The sequence below is a fragment of the Bubalus kerabau genome, chromosome 19 (genome assembly GCF_029407905.1).
Source record: "Bubalus kerabau isolate K-KA32 ecotype Philippines breed swamp buffalo chromosome 19, PCC_UOA_SB_1v2, whole genome shotgun sequence".
Lineage (NCBI taxonomy): Eukaryota > Metazoa > Chordata > Mammalia > Artiodactyla > Bovidae > Bubalus > Bubalus kerabau.
In genome coordinates, this window is record NC_073642.1 from 23,301,332 (window position 1) to 23,323,885 (window position 22,554).

General features: G+C 49.2%; 1 pseudogene; it reads left to right on the forward strand.

Moving 5' to 3' along the window:
- The first annotated feature begins 727 nt into the window (after window positions 1–727).
- On the forward strand, window positions 728–2,331 carry LOC129634513 (kinesin-like protein KIF11; annotated as a pseudogene).
- The last annotated feature ends 20,223 nt before the right edge of the window (window positions 2,332–22,554 follow it).

The window sequence follows — 22,554 nt, forward strand, 5'->3', positions numbered from 1 at the left end:
AATTGTTTTCGAGTCGTGGGGGAGGACAACTGGAGGATTCCTTGTACCTGATAAGAGGACAGCCTCCTGGACCCATGTGTAATCTGAACTCCCAGGTAAGTGACCTTTGTCTCAACCATCTGTTCCTTAGCATGGGAGACTTTATATCCCCTTTCTGCCAAAAAGTTTAGAACCTGAATTGCAAGTTGTTGGGCATTTTTCTCATCTGGAGAGCAGATTAGTAGGTCATCTACATAATATTTTCCCATTAGGTCCCAGGTCCAGATCTAGGAGATCCCGGCTGAGGGCCTGTCCAAACAAGTTGGGGCTATTTCCGAAGCCCTGAGGTAATACTATCCAAGTCATCTGTTGGTGTTTTTCTCCTGGGGCCTCCCACTCAAAGGCAAAAAGATATTGGGATATTATCAATAACCTCAGATATACAGATGACACCACCCTTATGGCAGAAAGTGAAGAGGAACTAAAAAGCCTCTTGATGAAAGTGAAAGAGGGGCGGCGCTGCCGTTTGCCCAGCCAGTCGGCTCCTTTTTGAGAGTGGTTGCTCAGTTTCCTGGGCTTGGAGGGGGACTGGGTTTGTGGCTGGAGGGCTCAGGCTGGTGCGAGGCGGACGCTGCGGTCAGTCGTGGTTCCTGGGCGATGGCGATTTCCGCGGGCGCCCGGTTTGCGCCTGGCCGCTCGGCGCCCCATGGCGTCCGGGTCCGTGGCCCGGCCTTCTTGGGGGACGGTCATGGCGTCTCAGCCGAATTCATCTGCGGGGGTAGGGATGAAGGGGGGAGGAGCGTCGAGGTGGTGGTGAGATGCAGACCATTTAATTTGGCAGAACGGAAAGCTAATGCCCATTCAGTAGTAGAATGTGATCATGTGCGGAAGGAAGTTAGTGTTCGAACTGGAGGACTGGTGGACAAAAGCTCAAGGGAAACATACACTTTTGATATGGTTTTTGGAGCAAATACTAAACAAATGGACGTTCACCGAAGTGTTGTTTGTCCAATTCTGGATGAAGTTATGGGCTATAATTGCACTATTTTTGCATATGGCCAAACTGGCACTGGAAAAACCTTTACAATGGAAGGTGAAAGGTCCCTAATGAAGAGTATACTTGGGAGGAGGGTCCTTTGGCTGGTATAATTCCACGTACTCTTCATCAGATCTTTGAGAAACTTACTGATAATGGTACTGAATTTTCAGTCAAAGTGTCGCTATTGGAAATCTATAATGAAGAGCTCTTTGATCTCCTTAATCTGTCTTCTGATGTTTCTGAGAGGCTGCAGATGTTTGATGATCCCCGTAACAAGAGGGGAGTGATAATCAAAGGTTTAGAAGAAATTACAGTACACAACAAGGATGAAGTCTATCACATTTTGGAGAAGGAGGCAGCAAAAAGGACAGCCAAGCAACTTTGATGAACGCCTACTCTAGTCGATCCCACTCAGTTTTCTCTGTTACAATACTTATGAAAGAAACCACAGTTGATGGAGAGGAGCTTGTTAAAATTGGAAAAGTTGAACTTGGTTGATCTTGCAGGCAGTGAGAAGAACATTGGCCGTTCTGGAGCAGTTGACAAGAGAGCTCGGGAAGCTGGAAATAGCAGTCAGTCCCTGTTGACTCTGGGAAGGGTTATTACTGCTCTTGTAGAAAGAACACCTCATGTTCCTTATCAAGAATCTAACCTGACTAGAATCCTCCAGGACTCTTTTGGGGGACATACAAGAACGTCTTATCATTGCAAAAGTTTCTCCTGCATCTCTCAATCTGGAGGAAACTCCGAGTACCTTGGAAACTGAGTACATTGCTCTCATGGAGCAAAGAACACACTCAATAAGCCTCAATTAACCAGAAACTCATACTCAATTAACCAGAAACTCACCAAGAAAGCTCTGTTTAAGGAATATACAGAAGAGATAGTGTGTCTGAAACGGGATCTTGCTGCAACTCGTGAAAAAAATGGAGTGTACATTTCTGAAGAAAATTTAAGAACGCAGGAAACTATGAAACAGGAAGGTCTGGTTCCTTCAGAAAATTGCAGACAAAATCCCTCTCCTCGGACAGCACAGGAAGGAGCCCTGCAGCAAAGCCCAGGGCTCGGAACCCTGCAAGCTCGCCCTACCTGCATCTCACCACCACCTGGATGTTCTTCCCCTTTTGGTCTTTCTTTTTCGCGGATGGGTTCGGCTGGGATGCGGTGACTGTCCCCTGGGAGGGCCAGGTCGCGGGATCGGGCGCCGTGGGGCGTGGAGCGGCTTGACGGCTGGCGCGGACCTGGGTGCCCTCCTCACCTGGCGGGTGCTGGCGTGCCTGCGGAGGTCGCTGTCGCCCACGAACCGTGACTGACCGTAGCGTCTGCCCCACACTGGCCAGAGCCTTCCAGTCGCAGACCTGGTCTCCGTCCCTGGCCCGGGGGACCAGGCAACCACTCGGCGCCTCACTTTTGGAAGGGAGCCAACTGGCCGGGCCAATGGCAGCGCTGGCGGGCAAAGCACCATGGGACGCAGTGTCCTCACCAAACCCCGCTCCAGGGCGTGGCCCGCGGAAAAGCAAATATCTGGTCTTTCGGTGCCAGCCGGGAACTCGTAGTCTAGTGGGAGACTGTCCCTGAGTAGTGAATGAACGTCTCTAGGCCAGAGTTTCCTCATCTGCAGAATGGGACTGACAGCAACTGTCTCAAACTGTTGTGTGAAAATTTCTGAGCTGGTGAGGGTAAATAGTTTAGGCTAGAACGACCATGTAAGCGCTCGGGAAACCTAGCTGTGATTGTAAATGATATTAGAGAATTGTAAGATAGTGCTGTGGAAGCACAGAAAAGAGAGGTCCAAAGCAAGTCCCTTTCTCGGAGGAAGCGTCCAGAATCGTCTTGAAAAATAATTAGGAAATGTTAAGGCTACCACGGGTACTAAATCATGATGAAAAAGACACAATGTTACTTTAGGACTATGAATTTATCCTTCCAGTGATGAGAACTCATCCTCGCCAAATGATTCCAAGCAAGAAAGCAAGGTTAGATTTGCGTTTTCCGACCACGGTCCTGCAGTAGCTGTTGCAGGCTCAATCTACGTGGCACAGCATCCCACAGGCCTCTCAAGGAGGTTGTGCAAACGCCTGTGGTCATCAGCCTACAACTCCCTGCAGGCAACACTACCCGGCTCCTCTGGCGCTCAGTGACCACCGGCTTCCGTAGGAGTACTCTGGGCGTTTTGGCAGTGTTTATGGTTACTCGACCAGATTAGATGTGGGTCGCAGACCCAGGAAATAAAGAATCATGGGCCTGTGCTAAAAAAAAAAGAAAAAGAAAAAAAGAAAGTGAAAGAGGAGAGTGAAAAAGTTGGCTTAAAGCTCAACATTCAGAAAATTAAGATCATGGCATCTGGTCCCATCACTTCATGGGAAATAGATGGGGAAACAGTGTCAGACTTTATTTTTCTCGGCTCCAAAATCACTGCAGATGGAGATTGCAGCCATGAAATTAAAAGACGCTTATTCCTTGGAAGGAAAGTTATGACCAACCTAGACAGCATATTGAAAAGCAGAGACATTACTTTGCCAACAAAGGTCCATCTAGTCAAGGCTATGTGGTCATGTATGGATGTGAGAGTTGGACTGTGAAGAAAGCTGAGCACTGAAGAATTGATGCTTTTGAACTGAGGTGTTGGAGAAGACTCTTGAGAGTCCCTTGGACTGCAAGGAGATCCAACAGGTCCATTCTAAAGGAGACCAGTCTTGGGTGTTCATTGGAAGGACTGATGCTGAAGCTGAAACTCCAATACTTTGGCCACCTGATGTGAAGAGTTGACTCATTGGAAAAAACCCTGATGCTGGGAGGGATTGGGGGCAGGAGGAGAAGGGGACGACAGAGGATGAGATGGCTGGATGGCATCATTGACTCGATGCACATGACTTTGGGTAAACTCCGGGAGTTGGTGATGGACAGGGAGGCCTGGCGAGCTGCAATTCATGGGGTCGCAAAGAGTCGGATATGACTGAGTGACTGAACTGAACTGAACTGGTGCAAAAAAATGCATCTTTGAGATCCAAGACTGTAAACCACTTGGCACTGGGTGGGATTTCTCCCAAAATTACATAGGGATTGGGTACTGTAGGATGGAGGGGGACTACAGCTTCATTTATGATCCAGAGATCTTGAACCATTTGCCAGGTTCCATCCTTTTTCTTTACTGAGAGGATTGGGGTGTTACATGGCGAACTGGTGGGGACCAATAGCCCACAAGCAAGGAATTTATTTATTAAAGGCTGTAGTCCCTCATGAGCCTCTCTTTTGAGAGGATATTGTTTCCAGTTAGGAAACCGAGTGGGATCTTGGAGAACAATGATGACCAGTTCAGCTTGGTGGGCTTGTCCAGGAATCTCCTGGTCCCACACATGGGGGTTAATTTTGTCTTCCCATAGTTTTTGGTCCCTCTCTACTAGAGAAGGTGTAATGGGTTCTTCAGTAGTAATCAGAAGCTGTAGGGCTCTAGGGGCTGAAAAGCTTCCCATCACAAGGCTTTTGCCCAGTTTAGTGAGTGTATCTCTTCCCAATAAGGGAGTAGGACACTCAGGGACCATCAGAAACTGGTGGGAAAATATTTCTCCATCCCAGCAATAAAGAAGTGCTTGAGTGAATCTTTTAGTAGTTGTTTTTCCTGTAGCACCCAAAATGGTACAGGTTTGGGAGGAGAAGGCTCCGGAGCAGGAGATCAAGACAGAGTAGGTAGCCCCCGTGTTAACCAAGAAATTCTCAGACCTACCTGCCACTTCCAGCTGCACCCTTGGCTCCAGCCCCGTGATGGTTATCTGTGACAGGCGGGCTGGCTGGAGCGGGTCGCTTCAGTCCTCTTGAACCATCGTGAGGGAAGGCTTGGCGCTTGACCTTGAGGCTCTTGGGTCCCCAGGGCAGAGTGCCGCCCAATGTCCCAGTTGATGGCATTTGTAGCAAGCCATTTTAGAAGACTTGTCACTGTTTGGACTCTCTTTGGCCCAATGCTCCGCCTGTCTACAGATTAGGCATTTGCCTTGTGCCTTGTCCTTCAAGGACTCGGGATTTGCCATAGGGCTTCCCTGGAGGGTGGCCAGCATCTGGGCATGCCTTGTCTCTTTCCTTCTCTCCCTCTCCTGGGCCTTGGCCTCCTTCTCCTGTTCTCTGTTATAAAAGGTATTGGTGGCTGTCTGGACCATTTCGTCTCAAGAGGCAGCAGGGTCCTGCTGTTGTAGCTGCTGTAACTTAATTCTGATATCTGATGCAGATTGGAACAGGAATTTTTCCTTTAAAATCACCTGTCCCTCATAAGAGTCTAAGTCCAGGTTGGTAAACTTTTGGAGGGCTTCTTTTAGCCTTTCCAGAAAGGCAATGGGGTTCTCATTGGGCTCCTGAGTTATTGCTGAGACCCGGGCATAGCTAATTACTTTTTGTTGGGCTGCTTTCAGTCCTGCCTTCACACAGATTAGAAAATGATCCCTTTCCCAGATGTGCTCAGGGTCATTATAATTCCAATTAGGATCGGAGGAGGGGACTACAGTTTCCCCTACTGGGTATTTATCGCTTGACATGTGAAGCCCTGTTGCACACCTTCAGGCTTCCTTTAAGACCCTAGTATGTTCAGGGTCACATAAAGTTTGACTAAATATGACCATGATGTCCTTCCACATCAAGTCAAAGGCCAAGGTAATATGTTGGAATGTATCTATATATTTGCCTGGGTCATCTGTATAGCTTCCCAGGTCTTGTTTGATCTGTCTTAGTTCTAAGAGGGAGAAGGGCTTATGGACCCAGGTTGGTCCGAATTCTCCTCCAGTTTCAACTAAGGGACATACTCCAGCTGGCTTTTGTGGAGGAGGTGCTCCTGGATATGGGGGCACGTTTGGATACAAGGAAGGAGCACCAGGCAACTCGGGAGCTATGGAAGGCTCCAGTCTCTTTGGGAGTATGGAAGGTGAGCCTTTACGGAGCGGGGGGGGGTTCCTTCTCTTGGTTGCCTGTGCCTAACACAACTTGCCTAGTAGGCTCACTTTTAGGGTGTACAACAATCCCATACTTAAGACAGAGTTCTTTAACATCTCTTAGTCAGAAGAAAATTTGGACATAAGGGATTTCTGTCCATTTCCCTTGTCTTTTGCAGAATAATTCTAGTTGCAGGATGGTATTGTAATTTAAACTCCCATCTTCAGGCCAGTGTTCCTCGTCCCCCAGTGGATACTGTGGCCACGCAGTGGTACAAAAGAATTTTAAGCGACTTCTCCTTAGAGGATCAAACAGCTTCCAATTATCAAGGATGCATCTCAAGGGCATCTGCCAGGAAGTGGATTGGTTATTTCCCATCTGAAAGACAGTCATGACAGGGAGAAAAAGAAAAAAAACTAATAGGCCTCCTTCAGTTTCCGTGGGTGGACTTCCTTAGGGGTGAGTCTTTTTGAAGCTTATCCTACCCAGTACTGTTGCAACCTGAAAGCCAGGCGTCCCCTGGTCGGAGTGCAGATCCCCAGGCAGGCTAAGGCGTGACAGCCTCCTGGAGATCGAATCCCTGGGCAGGTCGAGGCAAGTCGGCCTCCCAAGAGTTGGGTCCCTGGTCAGGTCGAGGCGTGACGACCTCCTGGGACCCCTGGACTGGCGGATCCCCGAGCAGGTTGAGGCATGACAACCTTTCGAAGACTAATCCCTAGGCAGGTCAAGGCAGATCGACCTCCTGGGACCCGGACTGGAGTTGGGCGTCCCCAAGGTCTCCAGTGTGACCAATGCTGGGTAGGATTAAGGGGTTGTAATCTTAACTCATTGCTGGTTTGTCCACCGTAGATGGGAATAGATATCATGATGTAAAGCAATCCAAGCATGTGCCCTGAGTCTAGAAAACAGTGAAACAGTCATAAGCCTTGTCCTCTTACTCTAAGGGAGTGTAAGTCACTGATTTCTTCCCCTAGTCCTTCTTAAGACCAGGTTAGGGTGTATCCCCCGGTAAGCATTTCATTGTCATAGACCCACTTTAGGTAATAACAGAAGTAGTGACAAAGGAGTGGGTTATCTGGCCCTGTTAGGGACATTAAGGTATTTTAATAATAGGCTGGGTGGAGCAATGTTGCCTACAAGGGGGTAGGGTCCTGATTGTAGGAGTTAGTAATTGGCTTAAGAGCAAATTTGTTAAGAGGCAACAGACCAGATGTTCCATAAAAGTGGAGTTGAGATTTGATCCAAGGGTATGTTTGTAACTTTAGGAGAAGGGTGGTAAGGGTTTGGGCCCAAACGGACTGCAGGGCTAACTCACAAAGTGGCAAACATTATCCCTGGAAGCCCAATTGCCTTTGAAGGGATGCCAGCTGATGGATTTCTAGCAGGCATTGTGTGCCTGTCGCCCGCCCTGGAGGGTTCACTGAGAGATGCTGGTGTTGCCGCCCGCCCTGGAGGGTTCACTGAGAGATGCTGGTGTTGCACATGTTGTAGGAAACATGGAAGATGAAGGGCTGAATATCTAGAGGGTTTGGATATTATACAGTATTTCCCTCCCAAGGGCCATCTATTTTTTGGTTGAGCCTCCAGAAGATTGTAGAGGCGACATTATGGGTCTGGACGGGGCTCAGGAAAAGAGCATGAAACAGGAGGGAAGGGGATAGAGCACAACCTTTGAAAGAATGACATAGCACAAGGGCATAACGTAAACTGATTAAAATCAATTGGGTCCAAGATGACAAGTCAAATTCAAGTAAACCTTAATCCCCAATCTATAAACCAAAAGGCACACCCAGATGTGGCAGGACAGCTCTAAGGCACTGTCAAAAGACAGAGGAGTGGGTGGTTCCCCAATGGCTGCGACGATCCTCCCACTCATTAGCATATGAATTCACGCCGCCTGCAAAACCTAGCCAGGCCCCATTGCATGGCCTGCACCCTGCAGAGTGCTCTTCTCTCTGAATCCTAAGCAATCTACCTCTTAGCTATTGCTTTGTCTCTCACTGAATTTTTGCAATGAGACATCACAGCCTGAGCTTCATGGGTTTTGGCCGGGCTCAAGTCTCGGGAGAGAGAGCTGAAGGACAGGACGAAAAAGCAGTGGAAAAAACGTGGCAAGGAATCCCCTTCATAGCCTGCCGGAAAATATGCTAAATATCTGACCAGTGCTCACAGTTTTCATTGGCCTGATCCTTGGCACAAAGAAGAGTAAGGACAGAAGAACCCCCACCGGCTTGGGTAACAGCTACTGGGGCTCAGCAGGTAGTGCCTTTGGGACATACCTGCCTCTCCAGAGTCCCTCAGTTGCGCCCACTGCTACCCGCCTGTTTGCCATGGGGCGGGAGGGGGGTGGTTCGAGGAAACAAGAAATGAGAGATTGTAAAGGAATTAAGATTTTGTTAGGCATATGTCTCTCCAGCTATAGGAACGAGGACCTCCTACCTTAACCAGAGGTCTTCTGGAATCTGAGACTGAGCCGCGTGAGCTTTCTGCTGAGTTCATTCTTCGGTGTTCCGGTTTCCAGCACGATAGGCCTCTTGTCACTTCCCTTGCGCTGGGTTTTCTTTGCGTTCGGCTTCTACCGCGGGAGCTTTCGCTGAGTTGGCTCCTGCTGTGCTTGGCCTCTTTGCAGCCCTGCTGAGGTTGCTTCAGTCAGGTTAAATCCGAGTCACGGCACCATAGATGTCAGGCGAGTGTATGGTCCTGGGTTCTGTCTCGTCATAACAAAGATTGGAGTGATGGACATTAAAGCTCTCGGCGTGTCAGAGCTCTCGGGTCTTGGACAGACCGTGTTATAGCTCTCAGGTCTCCAACGGACCGTGTTACAGTTCTTAGACAAATCCATGTTGCAGCTCCGTGTTACAACTCTATTTTATTTAGAAAATAGCAGGAAAATCCATCCTCGAGGTGTGAGGGCATGTCGACCCAAAGACGCAAAGAGAAGAGCGCCCCAGTGTGTGTGAGGGAGGGAGAGAGAGAGCCCTTTGGCTCCTCTTTTTATATGTTTTTTTCCTCCCCCTGGGCCTGCCCTATGTACATTGGGCTGGCCAGGAGTGTTGTTTGTTCTACCTGAGGTCCTCACTCTGGTCCTTGGACCTTCCTTTGTACTATTTTTGCGCGCTTTTCCCTTCCTTGTCTTTTAGCCACCGCCATTCTGGAACTCCTGTTTCCTATTCTAACTGCCTAATACATAAGATAATAGTTACAGACATTCCTATTCCAGGAAGGAAATAAATGGAACAGACATAGAAAGGAGTTCCTTGTCCTGATGAGTTTCAGAATTTGGCCCGGCAGAATCCCTTTCCCTGGTGGCTCAGATGGTAAATGTGGGAGACCTGGGTTGGGAAGGTTGATCCCCGGCTGGGAAGATCTTATGGAGGATGGATTGGCAACCCACTCCAGTATTCCTGCCTGGAGAATCCCATGGCCAGAGGAGCCTGGAGGGCCACAGTCCGTGGGGTCACCAAGATTCGGAAATGAATGAGCGACTAAGCACACAGCACAGTAAAATACACCACCATTAGAAATGATGATCATAGACAATTAAATCACAGGGGAGGAGGAGCACTTTCACGATGTAATCAAATCCCACACCTGCAGAGGTTCTCCCACAGGAGTGAGGTCTGAGCCCACGTTAGGCTCCCAGCCTGAGGGCCTGGCATCGGGGGGAGGCGCTCCAAGAACATTTGGCTTTGATGGCCAGCTGGGTTTGAGTGCAGGAGCTACACGGGACTGGGAGAGACAGACTCCATTCTTGAGGGCACGAACAAGGTTTCATGAGCAGTGGGGCCCAGGCCAGAGCAGTGACTCCATTAGAGCCTGAACCAGACCTACCTGCAGGTTTTGGAGGGTCTCCTGGAGGTGGGGGTCTGCTGTGGCCACTGCAGGGGCAGGAACACCAGTGGTGGAGGCCCTGTGGTAAATTCCTCAGCTGAGCTCTCCTAGAGGTCACCGCTTTGGCACTGAGACCTGTCCCCACCCAGCAGCCTGCAGGCTCCATTTCTGGGATGCCTCTGGCCTTCTTGGATTGGAAGAATCAGTATTGTCAAAATGACTCTACTGCCCAAGGCAATCAAATTCAGTTCAATCTCTCCCAAATTACCAATGGCATTTTTCACAGAACTAGAACAAATGTTTAAATTTGTATGAAAACACAAAAGACCCCAAATAGCCAAAACAATCCCAAGAAGGAAAACCAGAGCTGGAGGAATCAGTCCCCCTGACATCAGGCTATATTGCAAAACTATAGTCATCAAAAGAGTGTAGTATTGGCACAAAAATAGAAATACAGATCAATGGAACAAGATAGAAAGCCCAGAAATAAACCCATACACAGTGTGCATATTTGTGTGTGTGTGTGTGTGTGTGTGCTCAGTCATGTCTGACCCCCTGGACAGTAGCCTGCCAGGGTCCTCTGTCCATGGCATTCTCCAGACAAGAATACTGGAGTAGGTTGCCATTTCCTTCTCCAGGAGATCTTCCCAACCCAGGGACCGAACCCGCGTCTCTTGTGTCTCCTGCACTGGCAAGCAGATTCTTTACCACTGCTTGTGGGAAACAATAACACTAGCGCATGGGTATTGTGAGGCTTAGATGCAAAATTTCAGTCTGAGGCCCAGCTCGGTGTGGCTAAGCTGATGGTTCAGGCCTGGATCTCTCACGAGGTTGTGGTCAGACTGTTGGTTGGGGCTGCATACCCTTGAAGGCCTGATCAGGCCTGGAGGGTCCATTTCCAAGATGGCGCCCTCCTAGGCTGTTGGTTAGAGGCCCCAGTTCCTCTGTACATGGGCCTCTCCTAGAGCTGTCTGAGTCTTCATCCCACCACGGGCTTCCCTGGTGGCTCAGGTGGTAAGTCTGCCTGCAATGCAGGAGACTCTGGTTTGATCCTTGGGTCTGGAAGATCCCCTGGAAAAGGGAATGGCTACCCACTCCAGTATTCGTGCCTCAAGAATTCTATGGACAGTGGAGCCTGGGGAGGGCTACACCCTACAGGGTCACAGAGTGTTGGACACGACTAACACTTTCACCCCACCTCAGCTGGCTTCCTCCAGATCGAGCTGTCCAAGGGACAGAGTGAGGTGGAAACCACAGTGACTTCATAGCTTAGAGTCACCTGCTGACATTTCTGCAGCGTCCTGTCGTCTTCACATCACAGCAGTACTTAACATGAGAGGGATCACACAAGGGTGCAGGTACAAGGAGGTGGGGGTCATCGGGTCATGTTGGGGGCTGGGAACCACGTGACCCCTCTGAGCCACCGAGCCAGGCCTGGAGCACCCGTTGCCTGGCTTCTTGTTATTCAACATGAGAAGTCCTGTTATTATTGTGCTATTTAGAGCCCGAAGCATCCCGATAGCCTTTCTCCCAAATTCCTTTTTTGCTTAAAACAGCCAGTGTTGGATTCTGTGACTCACAACCTAAGCCCTTGGCAGATACAAGAGAGGGAACCTAGATCACCAGCCTTGTTTAGGGAAGAGGGAGAGGTGGGTTCCTAGGCTGCAGGCCCCCCTGTGGCCATCACTCCAAACCTCACAAATCTGACCTGGTCGTCCAGGGTCTAAGAACAAGCACTGCAAGGGGAAAGAAAACTTGGCTTTTACATGCCTAAATAGTCACAGTTAGGTGAGAATACAAAAGAAAGGGGCTTCCTTGGCAGTCCAGCAGTTAAGGGGCTTCCCAGGTGGCTCAGTGGTAAAGAACCCACCTGTGATCTTTGGGTTGGAAAGATCCCCTGGAGAAGGGAATGGCAACCCACTCCAGTATTCTTGCCTGGAGAATACTTCGGAGAGAGGAGCTTGGTGGGCTGCATTCCATGGGGTCGCAAAAGAGATGGGCACGACTGAGCAAGTAAACAACAATGGCACCCAGTGGTTAAGACTCTGAGCTTCCACTGCAGGGGCCACAGGTTAGTTCCCTAGTGGGGAATTAAGATCCCATGTGCCACGTGGCACAGCCAAAAAAGAAAAGAAATTGCTTGCTGTAATGATACAACTTTGGTGCTGCCTGCTTCTCCAGCTAGCTCTGTGACTAAGTCTCTGTGGAGGGGTGGAATCCTTCCCCTCCTTCTCTCCTGTCTGAGATTCCTTGCTCAACTTTGGAATGGAGCTGATTCCAGCAGAGACTTCCAGCTTCTGTCCTTTGGATGGCCAGAAACCAAGAGGATCTCAGAATTTGCCACCAAGAGCCAGGAGAACGGTAAATTTACACAAGTCTGGTCTCCTGGGCTTCCCTGATGGCTCAGATGGTAAAGAATCTGCCTGCAATGCAGGAGACCAGGTTTGATCCTGGATCAGGATGATCCCCAGGAGAAGGGAATGGCAGCCCACTCCGGTATTCTTGCCTGGAGAATTCCATGGATGGAGGAGCCTGGCAGTCTATAGTCTACAGGGTCGAAAAGAGTTGGACACGACTGAAAGACTAACGCAAGGTTCTCCTCCTAAAGGTGGGCCAGAAATCAGGATTCCCTGAGCTCTTTGTATCCTTCATGTGGGTGCTGGCGGGCTCTCACTTTTCAGAAGGAAAAGGACTCTTTTTGAACTCTGATCCTCTGGATCAGCTGCAGCTGGGAGCACAGTCGTCGGGTGGTCCACGGAGGCCGGCAGCACCATCACTGCCAAGGTTACTAATTACGAGCTGGGAAAACGTCCCGCCCCCACCCAGACTTCTGTACATGTTCTTCTGGGTCTCAAGGGCACACATGCAGAGGGGCAGGCTGCAGGGCGGGAGATTATCTAGGATCGTCTTTATCCAATCTTGTATTCCCCTCCCACTCAGAGAAGTTGTGAGTGACATAATGAAGCATTTCTTAGAAACAAGAACTGACCTCCATCATTGTAGTAAGGCTCAGACAAAGCGGGTAAGGTGGGGGAGGCTGCAGCAGCCTGGAGTCTGAATTCTGTCACACACAGTGTGGCCTTGGACAAGTCCCCTCTTGCCAAGCCTGCTTCCTTCCTTGAAAAGAGAAGCCAAGTCAAAGAATGTTAGATGTAAAAAGGACAGGGAGAACTTCCCTGGTGGTCCAGTGATTAGGAATCCGCCTGCCGGTGCAGGGTACTCGGGTTCAATCCCTGGTCCAGGGAAGATCCCAATGCTGCGGGACAACTAAGCTCATGGGCTACAGCTACTGAGTCTGCACACCCAGGGTCTGGGGAGAACGGATACGTGTCTGTGTACGGCTGAGTCCCTTAGCTGTTCACCTGAAACTATCACAGCATTGTTCATCGATTACACCTCAATACAAAATAAAATGTTTGGAAAAAAAAAAAAAAAAGAGGGATTTCCCTGGTGCTTCAGGGGCTAAGACTCTGCGTTCCCAGTGCAGGGGCCCGGGTTTGATCCCTTGTCAGGGAATTAGATATAACATGCTACTGCTAAGACCCGGAGCAGCCAAATAAATATTTTTTTAAAAAAGAAAAGCCTGCACAGCACCACTAGAGAGTGGCTGCTACTCGCTGCAACTAGAGAAAGACCACAGGCAGCAACAAAGACCCAGCGCAGTCATAAATAAATACATAATTTTTTTTTAATTAAAAAAAAAGTAAAAGAATAGGGAAATTCAACTGGTGGCCTTGTATGTCAGGTAGAGGGCTTTAGGCTGCAGATGACGGGAGACCCAGCTGAAAGTGGCTCACACAATGAAACTTTTACACCACATAACAAGGAGTTCAGACGCTGGGCAGGTCTCTGATGCCCCGGGGACAGTGACGGCACAGTTTCGGTCCATCTTTCCACGCCGCCATTCTCAGGCGTTGGAGGCTCTCCCCTCACGGGGGCCAGGTGGCTGAAATGGCTCCGAGCATCCTTTTCTCACCCAGTCATTCCAGAGGAAGAAAGCGTCCAATCTCTCTCTTGTTTTTTGGATATGGATCATTTTTAAAGTCTAATGAATTCGTTACAATATTGCTTCTATGTTATGTTTTGTTTTTTTTGGCCTCAAGGCATGTGGGAGCTTAGCTGCCCGACCAGGGACCAAACCTGCACCACATACATTGGAAGGTGAAGTCTCAAAGTTCCCATATGTCTTTGTTGTGTTTCTTTTTCAGTGAGCACATCTTCCCAGAGACCCCTGTCCACAGCCCCCACACCCTGAGAGCACCCCAGACGTCGCATGGGCCAGGGTATGTCACATGCTCATGACCAAACCAATCCCTGATGTGGGGAAAGGCATGACTACGATTGGCTGGAACCAATCAAGCATCACCCCATGGACTGGGAAGGACCCAGGAAGCAGGTGAGAGGAGGACAGCTACCTGTCGGGGAGGAAACAAACCGTGTCTGCCATGGCTGGGCTCCTCCTTTTATAGATGTGGACCTGAGAGGGAGGGGGCCTTTCTCCAGTCCATGGCCTTTCTCCACCAGGAGTTGGTGGCAGTCAGGGGTGAATGTAATTCTGACTCTCAGACAAACTATTTCATCACAAGCTGTTGGTTCCGGCCTGGGTGATCTCAAGTCTGGAACTACACATCTGATTCTCTGAGAAAATATTTTTTCTCTAGAGTCACCATAAGTCCATGGTCATCCTGGGATATAATTCTTCTGCGTTAACTCAAGCCCTTGAAATGTGTCTGCCTCCAAATTCAGTATAACCTTAATGAGAAGTTGCTGTAGCACAGTGGTTAAAAGCTCCCAAGGCAGACCAAGCAAGATTAAACCCCATCGTCCTCTGCCTTATCTGCTATTTCCTAAGCCCAGCGGACTACCCTGGCAGCCACTGGGAGTAACACCTTCTGCCAATGACAGCAGCAGTTCATAACAGTCACCCTATCGATGATTACATCCATCAGTGGCCAACCAGGAAATTACAAACCTCTCGAGATATCTCAGGCAAAGGTAAAAATTTAATGAGGGGAATTGGCCAACAGGTGTTGAAAGAGCTGGAGACATACAACTGTGACAAGGGTGTTTCCCAGGGGTCAAGAAGCTGCTTGGCTCCAGGAGGACACACACCTCGCTGCTGAGCTGCTAGAGGTCCTGCCCCCTATGCTCACCCCACCCCCCACTCCTGCTGCCACCAACCCAGCCACAGCCACTGCCACGATACTGCCAGAGCCAGACTGGCTTTTCCCTTCCTCCTGCCCGCTGATCCCTTCCCTGGTGGCTCTGATGAAAAGAATCTGCTTGCAGTGCAGGAGACCCAGGCTCGACCCCTGGGTCAGTAAGATCCCCTGGAGAAGAGAATGGCTATCCACTCCAGTATCCTGGCCTAGAGAATGCCATGGACTGTATAGTCCATGAGGTCACAAAGAGTTGGACACGACTGAGAGACTTTCACTCACTCACTCATTCACTCACTGCTATATATCCTATATATGACTTTCTGACTCATCCTTGTAGCTCAGATAGGACACTTTTAGTTGCAAGAGACCAAAATTTTAGACCCACAAAGAGGCTTAATCAAAAGCAGAAGTTGTTAAAGCTGAAAAGTCCAAATGTAGTTCTAACTTTAGGTATGGCTTGATCAGGGGTTCAACCAATAACACTGACACTCATTAACTCTGGATTGGATCATGTGCCTATTTCTAGATTAATTTCTATAGCCAGGGATGTGGTGCATCCTAAATATCCCACCCAAATAGTTTGAGGTTATACTAGGGGTGAAAATGAGGTAGCTTCAAGGATGAATGCTGAAGAAGACCCTTGAGAATCCCTTGGACTGCAAGAAGATCCAACCAGTCCATCCTAAAGGAGATCAGTCCTGAGTGTTCATTGGAAGGACTGATGCTGAAGCTGAAACTCCAATACTTTGGCCACCTGATGCGAAGAAATAACTTATTGGAAATGACCCTGATGCTGGGAAAGATTGAAGGCATGAGGAGAAGGGGACGACAGAGGATGAGATGGTTGGATGGCATCACTGACTCAATGGACATGAGTTTGAGCAGGCTCTGGGAGATGGTGAAGGACAGGGAAACCTGGTGTGGTGCAGTCCACGGTGTCGCAAAGAGTTGGACACAACTAAGCGACTGAACAATAAGGATGAATGGGTGCTGGGCATGGAGAATAGCTATCTAGTCATATTTCAGCTTAGGGAAAACATCCTGGTGCTGACCCTCCTCTATCCAAGGTTAAGTCATTTCCTGCTGTGATACACTCTCAGAGCTCCTCGTGCGTCACAGCACCCATCAACTTATAATTATACTCTTACGAAGTTGAACGATGCCTGCCTTATGAGCAGCTTATGAGCTCCATTAATAGGCAGGGGCTATGTTGCCATCGCTGTGTCCCCAGTATCCAGCCCAGTGCCTACACGTGCTAGACACTCAAGAGAGACTGTGCACGAAGGGATAAATCTGGGACCCTGGTTATGATAATCAGACTCCGCCTGTCACCTTGACTTTTTCGAGCTACACTTGCCTGTTAGGCTGGAGTCTTCCCCCTCGGAAGCCTTCTCTCCCCTGGAGGCAGGCCTGGGAACACTTACACAGGACACACTTCCCCAGGGAAGCGAATGACAATTTTCCCATGGAACCTGGGAGGCCTGAGACCCAGAACTCTGGGCTGGTGATTCAGGCAACTCGATGAATCAGGAGAGGAGCCAGAGGAAAAAGGAGGGTTACTCTGGATTAAGGGCTTTAAGAGGAGTGATTCACGATGATCGCGGCTGACATTTCAAAAGCCCCAAATACTTTTGGTAAACAGTGTGCTGCCCTGCATTTCATCTCCCATTTATCCTGGTAGTGAAGCAGCCTGCATTTGCTCTGGGATGCGTCATATTTCACTTTCTGCCTCTCGAGTATCCATGATGTTCAGCTCCTCAGTTTCCCATATGTAGCTTATTTATCAGGGCTGCCTTGGTGGCTCAGCAGTAGAGAATCTGCCTGCTAATGCAGAAGATGTGGGTTCCATCCCTGGGTCTGAAAGATACCCTGGAGAAGGAAATGTCAACCACTCCATTATGTCCATGGGAAAGCCCATGGACAGAGGAACCTGGCAGGCTACAGTTTATGGGCCCGGACATGACTTAGCAACTAAATAACAAGAACAACAACTTATTAAAAATAAGCCAAAGCTTATTTTTGTGGAAATGCTGGCACAGTAGGGACAGGTTGGGCTTTGGCGTCAGCTCGGGCAGCCTGGTTCTGCTGTCTGGTGTCTGTGTGACCTAGGATAGGTTATTTAACCTCTCTGAGCCTCCCTTTCCCCCCCAGTAGATAACATTAACCTCATGGGGCTTTGGGGAGATGTAGATGGTGATGCTTCTATGTAGGGCAGGCTCCACGTTTAGCTGATGCTGCGGCAGGTTGACAGAAGGGGTGGGAAGGAGCAAACTGTCCCGTGAGGGTGGAGAACAGGGAAAGTCACCAGGCTCTGGGGTCTCCCTGCACTACCCAGGCATGGGTGTGAGTCTGAGTCCCCAAGAGAAAGTCTGTGGACTGATGCTGGAAGGGTTGCAAAAGTAGCCATAGATGTTTTGCCCAAAGTTTTCACTTTCGTCTCAGGTTCAAAGGATTTGTTAACAAAAGAAGCCACTCATTATATACAAATAAATAATACATATATTCATTAGAGAATTATCTGACTTACTTTTAATACGCTAACATTAAAAGAAAAGAGAAATATAAAGAGCAGAGGACACATCACCAAACTGGGTTTTGACCAACATTCAGACTTAAACAGCGCTGGCAAGTCGCTTGTCAGCACATCTGAAGCCCAGGTCCCAGGCAGCATGTCTGCTCCATGGGTAAGACTTCAAAGATTGCAGTTCTGGGTTCCTGCTTATAATCCCAGGACTCAAACTGATATCATCAGTGACCAAATCGCAAGCCTGGTTTCATTTTAATGCTGTTTGTTTTGTCTTGTAAAACTTGGAATGTTGTTAAGCCTGGGGCTTGGTTGGCCAGGTCCCCTCCAGGGGCTCAATAATCTCAAAATGCTCCCCCATGTTATCTACGGCGCTGCAAGTCTTGCACTCACAGCAGGCAGTCACTCACAGTCAGGGCAGTGTCGAGGCTAGAAGCAAGGCTCAGAGGCCTGCTCTGCTTTGCTTCCTAAGCCTAAACAAAATGATTTATTTAATTTCCCTAACAATAGACAATGTGTAAAAAAATGGATGTGACTATGTTCCAGTAAAACTTCATATATGGATGCAGATATTTGAATGTCATAGAATTTTCAAATGTTAATATATATGTGTGTGTGTGTGTGTGTGTGTTTAGTCACTAAGTCATATCTGACTCTTTGTGACCCCAGGGAGCCCACCAGGGTTCTCTGTCCATGGGATTTTCCAGGCAAGAATACTGGAGCAAGTTGCCATTTCATTCTCTAGGGGATCTTCCCTACCCAGGGACTGAACCCCAGTGTCCTGCCTTGCAGGCGGATTCCTTACTGCTGAGCCATCAAGGAAGCCCGGAAGGGCTCTTTGCCCAGATATAAACTCTGCAAGACACAGGGCACAGACAGCATAGCTTTCGGGCCTAGGAGACAATGTGAGACATCGTGTGTGCGTTTATATGTGCATGTGTGTGAGTGCACACGTGTGTATGAAGGAGGTGTAGGATGATCAACCAGCCTGGTTTGCCTGGATTGCGGGTTTCCAGGGTGCAGGACTTTCAGTGTTCAAACCAGCAGAGTCTTGGGCAAACTGACACATGGTTGGTGACCCTGTAAGTGTGTCCTTTTTCCCCAGTATGTGCCTGGAGCCCAGTGCCCTAAGGAGCGTCAGTGCCCTGAGGACCCCAGAGCCTCAGCTCTCACAGCATCAGGAGTCTGTGCCAGAGGCCCTGCAGTTACCATGGTACAGGGGTACTAGCAACAGAGAGGATGGCAGGTGATCTCACTACCTTCCCTCAGACCCACCTTCAGACACTCCCAGAAGTAACTGGGGGAAACGTGGCTGGAGGCCTGCCTTAGTAGAGGGGAAACAGCCAGCAAAATGTGGGTTATGACCACCATGGTGACCCAGGTGAAGTCTGGGGAAACCTGGGTTCCATTTTGTCATTGTATTTTCTGACGGGCCATTGATAGTCTAGAGTATCACTCTTTTACTTAATTAAGTTATGTATTTATTTGTGGCTGCGCTGGTTCTTTGCTGCTTTGCTCGGGCTTTCTCTAGTTGCAGTGATGCAGGGTTACTCTTTGTTTTGGCGTGTGGGCTTCTCTTGTTGTGGGCAGGCTTCAGAAGCTGCGGTACGCTGGCTCAGAAGTTGTGGCGCACAGGCTTAGTTGCTCCACAGCATGTGGAATCTTCCCGGACCAGGGATCAAGCCAGTGTCTGCTGCACGGGCAGGTGGGTTCTTAACCACTGGACCACCAGGGAAGTCCTCCCAGTCCCTTTTAGATCTAACATTTTGTGATTCAGCTTCTCATTTCAAAGAGGGAAGTCTCACTTATTTACTTCTAATCTGGTCACTTTAGAGAAATCTTTCATCTCAATAACTCTCGCATTGATTACTGAATATCTTAGATATAAAGCTATATTGTCTACCATTAATGATCAATTTTCTCTCCAGTCCAAATATCTGTGCGGTCATTTCTAAGCCGTACCTCATTGCATTTCTCAGACCATCTAGACAACACTAGGTAACAGTAGCGAGGGTGGTTGCCCTTTGTTTTATATCTGAATCCATTAATTATGCTCCAGTCAAATGCTTTTTGGTCTTGGGACTCTCTGTAGAGTAGACCTGCTGTGTCCCAGCCCTGGGGAGTATTCTAGGGCTTACTATTAAATGTCTTGAAAGCTCTTAGCTGGAAATAAATACACTTAATTGTATTAAAGAAGCATCCTTCTGTTTTTCAGAGCCTTTATAGAGGATAGGTATTGGGTTATTAAAGACCTGCATCAGCCCTTGCTCTAAAAAGCCTCAGTGCCTTTGGAATAAATGAGGTCACACACGTGGTGTGCTTGGCAGAAATCCTAACACTGGCTGGCTGGCTGGTATCATCAGGGTCCCATCTCAGGGCTGTCTGGACACACTGCTCCTCCTCTAGGCTGGGGGACCCTGTGTTGCTCCCCTACTCCTGCTCTCACGAAGGGGAGGCCAACAGTTATCCACCCCCTGTGGCCTGCTTCTTGAGGTGGCCATTCCTGAGGCAACCTGAGGCCTGTCCCACCTGCCAGGGAGGTAGGGTGAGGCCAGAGGCTGAGCCGGACTGGGGTGCTGGGTCCAGGGCAGACGGAGGCAAGGACTGTTGTTGTGAAATAACAACAGGACCTTCAGGGAAGGCCCTGTGAATTTTTCCTGAGACACCACCTTCTTTGCTGGCACTACCCTGTGCTTCTCTCCCCTGCACACACCTGAACAAAGCACTTCTCAGAGGAGGGAGACAGAACCAGCTGCAGAACTTGTGGGGCCCAGTGTGACATGAAAATATGGGGCTTCTTGTTCAACACTTGTTAGGAATTTCAAGATGGTCGAGCATCAACCAAGACTGGGGCCTCTCTAAGCATGGGGTCCTGGGGATAGGGACACTCCAAATTAGGAACCTCGGACAAGCAACTTACTCTGCAGTGGAAACCGACAGTGTCATTGAGGGGCTGGCAAGGTAGAGATGGCAGCTCCAAAAGGTCATGTTTTCAGCATCACAAGAAATTATGTCGAGAGTCGAGCAGTCAGGACTGTGAGATGGTCCTAGTGGCATCTGAGGCCCTGATCTGCGCTCCCTTTCCCTTCCTGTATTCTGAGGAAATGAAGCAAGAAGTACCTGGGTTCGATCCCTGGGTTGGGAAGATCCCCTGGAGAAGGGAATGGCAATGCACTCCAGTATTCTGGTCTGGAGAATCCCATGGACAGAGGAGCCTGGCGGTTTATAGTCTATGGGTTCACAAAGAGTCGGACATAACTGAGCAACTAACACTGGCTGAACTGGCAGAGTGCGGCTCTGACCTTTACAACCAGATACAGCAGTGTTTGGAATCTGAGACTGTCTCTAGTAGGTGGGAGAGGTGTGACCCCCTGACCTGGTGGGAAAGTGTGGTTGGAGTCAAGGGTAGCGGGGAGCCAGCACTGGAGGCCGAGCCCCCTTGTTGGGGAGTCTGAAATGGCAGGAGCGAATAGGGTCATTCTGAGAAAGTGGGTGCATAGTGGGTGGTCAGTTCTAAGCTCCAGGAGAATCCTGAGTACCAAGGTCCAGAGCCAGAGGAGAGAAGTGCTGGGGCGCACCTGGGTTGTGGAGTCAGAGGACAGCATCCGGGGGCTTCTCTCTGCCATTCTCACCTATGGGAACTGCTGCTCTCTCCTTGCGGTTCTGGCCCTCAGGGTGGATCATCCAGTCCCTTACCCGAGAAAGGCAGGAACATTCAAACACAGTACTCAGGGCTTGGGAGTACGGAGAGAGATGAAGGTAAGCCGGCCAGGGGCCTGGAAAGGATGATCAACAGAAGTTTTGTATCTGGGGTGGCTAGATCCCTCCTACTCAGGTGCAGAGGGCGTGGCTAAAGGGTTCCCTCTTTCAATCGCACAGCTCAGCCCGGCTCTATATTTTCATTTCCTTCCATCCCTTCTGGAGCTGGGATGGGATGAGAGGGTACATACCTTTTCACCAAACAATTCAACTTTTAGGAGTCCATCTTAATAGAAAAAGATGCATTCAAGGATGTTCACTGCAGCCCTGCTTGTGATATTCTAATAGCTGTGTGTGTGCGCACACGTGTGTGTGTGCGTGTGCGTGTGTGTGTGTGTGTGATTATTTAACATAGAAACAGGTCTGGTAGCATATGGTCCAAACTGTTAACAATAGTTACCTCTACGGAAGGAAGGGAGTGGGGAAGGAAGAAGGGCTTTCCTTTGCCTCTGCACATTTTATATACTTCTGCTAAGTTTAATTTTTTTTTTTTTTACTATTTTTCTAGCACATATGAACGTGATTTAAAAAGATTTAAAAATCACGTTGTACAAAACCTTGCAATTTAGAGAGATGAACCGAAGTCTAACGCCACAGATGTGTAGTGGTATGGATCCTCTGGGTAATTTTATTTCCTCCAGCAGTTTTTGGCAGTCTAGGGGCAGGCCTGCAGGAAGATGGTGTTGAAAGGACCCAGGAGAAGCTGGCAAAAGCTAAGACACAGGCGCTCAGTAATTATTCTGGGCATCTGACACCAGTTAGCCTATTTAATCCCTGAGGGGTAGATATCATTAATCCTAGATTTACAGTGAAGGAAAGTGGCTTGGAGAGAGGGCGTGTGGCAGGACTGGGATTCGCACCTCAGGGTGTGGGATCTCTCCTGCTCTTGGCTGCTTCCAGCCCAGTTCAGGGGAGGCAAGGAGAGGAGCAGAACACTGGGTGCCATGGGTGCCAGTAGCAGCCTTTGAATGCTGACTCCCGGCGGGGTAGGGGGTGGGGGAGGGGAGGAAATAAAGCCGGAGGGAGCACCAGTTGTAAAGAAAAGAATCAGCTTACCAGTGAGAGGCGAGGAAAACAAGTTGGTTTGGGCTTTACATAGAATAAAGCTGCGTGGAATGCTGCATCTTCATGTCTCTCATGAACTGGGGAGGGGGTCAGAGGACTGAGGAGTCTCCTGGAAATGGCCTGTGTGGGGGTGGGGGGTGGGAGTGGGGGTGCCAGGCTGGCCTCTGTCCCTTGGCTGAGTCCTTTCCCAGTCCTGTTGACCTCATGCAGAATAAGAACTGAAGTCGACATTCATTGACAAGTTTGAGCCTGGTGGGGGGTCAAGCAGTCCTGATTGGGGG